Genomic DNA, 6510 nt, shown 5'->3' with positions numbered 1-6510 from the left:
GCCGGCCGGACCCGCGGCGGAGATGAAGCAGGCGTTAAGCAGTCCCCACACATGCAAGATAAGATAGTGCAATGCTGGTCTGATCTGCGGCGGAGGTGAAGCAGGCTTTAAAAGAATTAAGCGAATTATTGGGTCTTACATGCCAAGACCACGATCCAATTATGAGGCATGCCTCAGTGGGGGTCGCCAGAAATTTGAACCACCTGGGATTTTTCAACGTGCACCCAAATCTAAGTACACGGGTGTTTTCGCCCCCATCGAAATGCGGCCACCGTGGCCGGGATTTGATCCTACGACATTGTCCCCAGCAGCCCAACACCATAGCCACTAAGCAACCACGGCGGGTGAAGCAGGCGTTAAGTACTTCCCATACGTGGGCCGATCCCGAAGATGCCGGACCCACCAGCTTCGGAGGTGCAGTTCGCCATTAAGGCGCCCACATACACAGCTTCGCTGGTCATCCTTTTCACCGAATGGAAGGGCACTGAGAATTTTTTTCATTCCCCCCGCATGGGTGGTGCCGCCGCTGCCGCGAGTGCCATCTGGATGGTGCTGCAAGGAACCGAGGGGACGCGCTGCTCCCACAAGAAAGACCTCAAACGGTAGCTGAAAAGGGGTTTGTGTTTGAGCTTCCACGTGAGAGAATAATGTTTTCGTATATTGAAATTACTCTCCGAAGCTATCATGCCTGTAGGTTGTGTGTAAAGCGTACTTTACGAAGTTTCTGAAGCATATTACTTTGAGAAAATCAATTAGTTCAGTAAGGCATATGCGCCAGCCGTAGGGCTTGCGTAGTTCGGGAACATATTTTCCATATGGACAACAGCAACGACACCGGGTTTTCTGCGATGTGTTGCCCATTAACGCTCTCAGGTTAACAATTCCTCTCGCATGCAAAGGAAAATGTCAGTAAAGCTTAACGTGAGAAACGTGGAGTACGTCGAACTCTGTGCCCGGCGCGATATTTCAACCAGAAGCCTTGGCCATGAGCACACTGGAGCGGGTCATCGACCCGTGCGTTTCTTTTTTCCTGCCAGCGCCACGATGGCCGGCGCTATTGCTCTCCGTTTCAGAGCATAGCCATGTTATATTCGGATACAAGTCAAGTCTGTAGTGAAGCTTCCACCCACGCCCTCATAACCGCCAGCCACTGTTCCTCCGCGATGCTGCAAATAGATCATACTTCAAACTTTCGCTGTTACCTAAATATGGCGGGCACCACAAAAATAAAATAAGCTCGTGATTGTGTACCTATTCATTCGTCTGGTATAGGGGAACGGTGAAAGCCTAATTCTTTCTAGAACTGAACAAAACACTGCAACTATTGATGTTCAAGTTGCAGTTCAGTTTGCAGTGAAGTTTCGTGAGTAAAACGGGGTCAGCACTGGAATGAACTATACTGCGGACTTTTGAAGAGCGAAATGCTCAGACTACATACAGTTTGTCCATGTCTGTTGCCCACCTCATCGCTTCCGCCGATGAAAAGGCTCTTCAAGAACAGCAGACGCTCCGGAGGTATTCAGCACGATGCCATATTGAAATGGTCGCATGACAGCGATTTCGTTTGCTTCCGTGATTGGCTGCCGGAGTAAGAACTCCGCGCGGTTCGGGTGCCTTAGTTGCCCACTGATGTTTTTTTTAGTTGTCTCCTGCTATAGTAAAGTGGGATATAATAGGGCTTAGTGAAGTTAGGAGGACAAAAGAAGCATATACTTTGGTAAAAAGTGGGCACGTCCTGTGCTACCGGTGCTTAGCGGAGAGACAAGAACTAGGAGTCTGATTCCTGATTAATAAGGATATAGCTGGTAAGATGCAGGAATTTTATAGCATTAACGAGAGGGTGGCAGGCCTTGTTGTGAGAATTAACAAGAGGTACAAATTGAAGGTCGTACAGGTCTACACCCCTACATCCAGTCATGATGACCAGGAAGTCGAAAGCTTCCACGAAGACGTGGAATCGCCGATGGGTAAAGCGAAAACAATATACACTATACTGATGGGCGACTTCAATGCCAGGGTAGGCAAGAAACAGGCTGTAGACAAGCCAGTGGGGCAATATGGCATAGGCCCTAGGAATAGCAGGGAGGAGTTATTAGTAGAGCTTGTAGAACAGAATAATATGTGGATAATGAATACCTTCTTCTGCAAACGGGACAGCCTGCGTGGAGGAGCCCGAATGGCGAGATTAGAAATGAAAAAGGCTTTATACTCTGCGCTAACCATGATATCATACAAGATGTTGACGTGCTCGGCAAGCTGCGCTGCAGTGACCATAGGATAGTAAGAGCTCGAATTAGCCTAGACTTGAAGAGGGAACGGAAAAAAACTTGTACTTGAGAAGCCGATCAATGCGGTAAGAGGGACAATACAGTAATTCCGGATCAAGCTACAGAACAGGTATTTGGCTTTAACTCTGGAAGATGAATTTAGTGTTGAAGATATGAACGACAATCTTATGGGCATCATTAAGGAGTGTGCAATAGAAGTCGGTGGTAACTCCGTTAGACAGGATGCCAGTAAGCAATCGCAGGAGACGAAAGATCTGATCAAGAAACGACAATGTATGAATGCCTCTAATCCTAAAGTAAAAATAGAACTGGCAGAACTTTCCAACTTAATCAAGAAGGGTAAGACAGTTCACATAAGAAAGTATAATATCGATGGAATTGAACATGCTCTCAGGAACGGAGGAAGCCTAAAAGCAGAGAATAAACTAGGAATAGGCAAGAATCAGATGTATGCGTTAAGAGACAAAGCCGGCAATATCATTACTGATATGGATGAGATATTTCAAATGGTTGAGGAGTTCTTTAGATATATGTACAGTACTAGTCGCACCCACGACGATAATGGAAGAGAGAATTGTCTAGAGGAATTTGAAATCCCACAAGTAACGCCGGAAGAATTAAAGAAAGCCTTGGGAGATATGCAAAGGGGGAAGGCAACTGGGGAGGATCAGGTAACAGCAGATTTGATGAAGGATGGTGGGCAGATTGTTCTAGACAAATTGGCCACCCTGTATACGCAATGCCTCATGACTTCGAGCGCACCGGAATGTTGGAAGAACGCTAAAATAATCCTAATCCATAAGAAAGGGGACGCCAAAGACTTGAAAAATAATAGACCGATCAGTTTACTGTCCGTTGCCTACAAAGCATTTACTAAGGTAATCGCAAATAGAATCAGGAACACCTTAGACTTCTGTCAACCAAAGGACCAGGCACGGTTCCGTAAAGGCTACTCAACAATAGACCATATTCACACTATCAATCAGGCGATAGATAAATGTGCGGAATAAAACCAACCCTTATATATAGCTTGCATTCATTACGAGAAAGCGTTTGATTTAGTCGAAACCTCAGCAGTCATGGAGGCATTACGGAATCAGTTTGTACATGAGCCGTATATAAAAATATTGAAGGATATCTATGGCGGCTCCACAGCCACCGTAGTCCTCCATAAAGAAAGCAACAAAATCCCAATAAAGAAAGGCGTCAGGGAGAGAGATACGATCTCTCCTATCCTAGTCACAGCGTGTTTACAGGAGGTATTGAGAGACCTGGATTGGGAAGAATTGGGGATAACAGGTAATGGAGAATACCTTAGTAACTTGCGATACGCTGATGATATTGCCTTGCTTGGTAACTCAGGGGACCAATTGCAATGCATGTTCACTGACCCGGAGAGGCAAAGCGGAAGTGTGGGTTTAAAAATTAATCTGCAGGAAACTAAAGTAATGTTTAATAGTCTCGGAAGAAAACAGCAGTTTACGACAGGTGGCGAGGCACTGGAAGTGCTACATCTACTTAGGAATACATCTACTTACGTGAATCTACATCTACGTGAATACATCTACTTAGGACCGGTAGTGACCGCGGATCCGGATCATGAGACTTAAATAATCAGAAGAATAGGAATGGGCTGGGGTGCGTTTGGCAGGCATTCCCATATCATGAGCAGCAGGTTGCCTTTATGCTTCAAGAGAAAAGTGCATAACAGCTGTGGCTCACCAGTACTCACGTACGGGGCAGAAACCTGGAGGCTTACGAAAAGTGTTCTACTTAAATTGAGAACAACGCAATGAGCTATGGAAAGAAGAATGATGGGTGTAACGTTAAGGGATCAGAAAAGAGCAGATTGGTTGAGGGAACATACGCGAGTTAATGGTATATTAGTTGAAATCAAGAAAAAGAAATGGGTATGGGCAGGACATGTAATGAAGAGGGAAGATAACCTATGGTCATTAAGAATTACGGACTGGATTCCAAGGCAACGGAAGCGTGGACAAACACGGCCGCTGCACAGATGCTAGCACGGTGAAGCGCGCTGCAGCATTCAAGTGCTTCAAAGAACAAAGCGATGGGCTTTGTTCTTTGATGCACTTGAATTTACACCGCGCAATGCACTGAGTGGGAGGGGGGGGGGCATACTGTGCACGCACACAAGCACAGTCACGCTGCCGCCTCGGCCAACTAAAATATAGCCTTCGAGATATGTTCCTACTCGATGAGAGCCACCTAGGAACGTGGATAGCACAAACAAAGCCAAGTCGCAGATTTTCAGTAGCTCAAATATAGCCATATAGCCAAGTTGCCCAAATTGACGCCAAATTTTTGTTCTGTAGCCCAATCTGGCTGTATATAGCCAAACCTGGCCACACTGTATAGAAGCGCTTTTTATTTGCAATAGATGGCTGGAAAGGAGGGCGGGGGTGGTGGCACAGGAAGACGAGGGGGATGCTTCAAAGCATTGTCTAGCATTCACAGTATGGGCGAGCTACTAAATGAAGCGTTGGGCTTCACTAGCCGCCAACAGTCGCCAGTGCGGGGGCGGCGCCACCTGGACTTTTCACCGCGCTTCCCACCCCTACCCTCACCCCTACCGCCACCCCTACCCCCACCCTAGAAGAGAGCTCCCTAGAATAGAGCGAACGTGGGTTTTCTTCCGCGTGAATCGTCGCGTCGAGGCTCGGGGAGACACCGCCGTGGCTGCAGAGAGCGCCCAGTTCATCGTGTACGACTGTGTGCTGCGCTGACCTGGAGAGCTTCGTCGACAGAGTTTCCAGCAAAAGCGTCCGCGTGTCTAGCTAGACAGGGAGGACAGTATTGCAAAAGGGTTAGGGGAGGGGGGTGGGGGAAGAGTATGAGGTGAGACGGCGCGCAAGGTGGTATGTGAAAGCTTGCTGTGCGCCAGCGTCAATACGCATCAAAACTTAGATAAGCGCTTATTCAAATATGCGTTCGAGTTGCCGATGGCGACAGAAACCAAAACAACGAAGTTAAGGGTGGGGAGACACACAGGCGGCCGGGGTGAAGGCGCCGCTAACGTAAAAAAAAATCACAAGGCATAACGGGGTGAGGGAGGGTAGAGTATGCCGCCGCCGTAGTTCTGCTCGAAGGATACCAACGGCATAGACTCGTGGTTACGCGAAGAATTGAGACAAACTTCGGAGCCACTCAGCCTATAATGACAGAATTGTAGTAGGCGCGTTGCTTGTAAATCTACCGTGCTTGTAATCAGCTAGGCCATTTTAAAAATAATGCTTTATTGTTAACTTCGAGGCTGTTACTAATGTTTGAACGTGGGCTGATTGGTTCTTCCGCATATTAAAAAAAAAAACAGCGCGTAGACGAAAAATTGCTCTATTTTCAGAAAAAGACGTAATTGCATTACCATTCTACTACGGGTAAAATGCGCTTAATACCATTCCCATTCCATTCCTCCAGCGTTGTCGACATTTCATTGCCATCCCATTCTGGTGTCGCGAAAATGTGGAATGATTACGGAGTCATTCCAATTCCGGGGTGGTGTCTCCACGGCACTGGTTGCTACACCGAAATGTCAACTGAGGTCAGAATGAGACGACAACGAAAGGGCTAGCACTATCAAATCCTGGCCAAGCCCTCACAGTGGGTTTGCGCCGTCACAGAAGGAAAACCAAACCGAGGAAGGAAAAAGTGGAGAAGGAAAGGCAGGGAGGTTAACCAGTTTAGCTCAACCGGTTTGCTACCCTACACATGGGAGCACGATGGGGGGGATGAAAGATGGTGAGGAGAGAGATAGAGAACACATAGCACAACACATACATCATCAGTTACATTCCGTCACTCTTGCTTGGTACGTGAAATCACAGTCACAGCCGCTTGCCCAAGCCCGTCTCTTTCAAAAACCGAAGTAGTCCCTTCGTCGCCTTGAGCTGCGATGTCTTCTGTCGGCGACATGTGAAAATCGTTTCAACTGATAATGGTCTATTGTCAAGGCGCGCTAGAACGGAAGCCAGAGACTTTCTCTGAACATTATATGCAGGACAGTCGCACAATGTTCTCGCGTCTCCTCGCAAAGACAGGCATTGCAGAGAGCGTTGTCGGCCATTCCTCTGCGAAATGAGTAAGGTTTCGTGAATGCCACCCCTATTCATAAGCGATAAAGGAGTTGCGGAGTCGAGTTGGCATACAGAGATGCATCAAAGAGGAGAGGTGGTATTGACGATTTTCCCGGTCGGTCTGGCTG

The sequence above is a fragment of the Dermacentor andersoni genome, chromosome 1, assembly GCF_023375885.2.
Source record: "Dermacentor andersoni chromosome 1, qqDerAnde1_hic_scaffold, whole genome shotgun sequence".
NCBI classification, from domain to species: domain Eukaryota; kingdom Metazoa; phylum Arthropoda; class Arachnida; order Ixodida; family Ixodidae; genus Dermacentor; species Dermacentor andersoni.
This window is presented reverse-complemented; position numbering follows the sequence as displayed.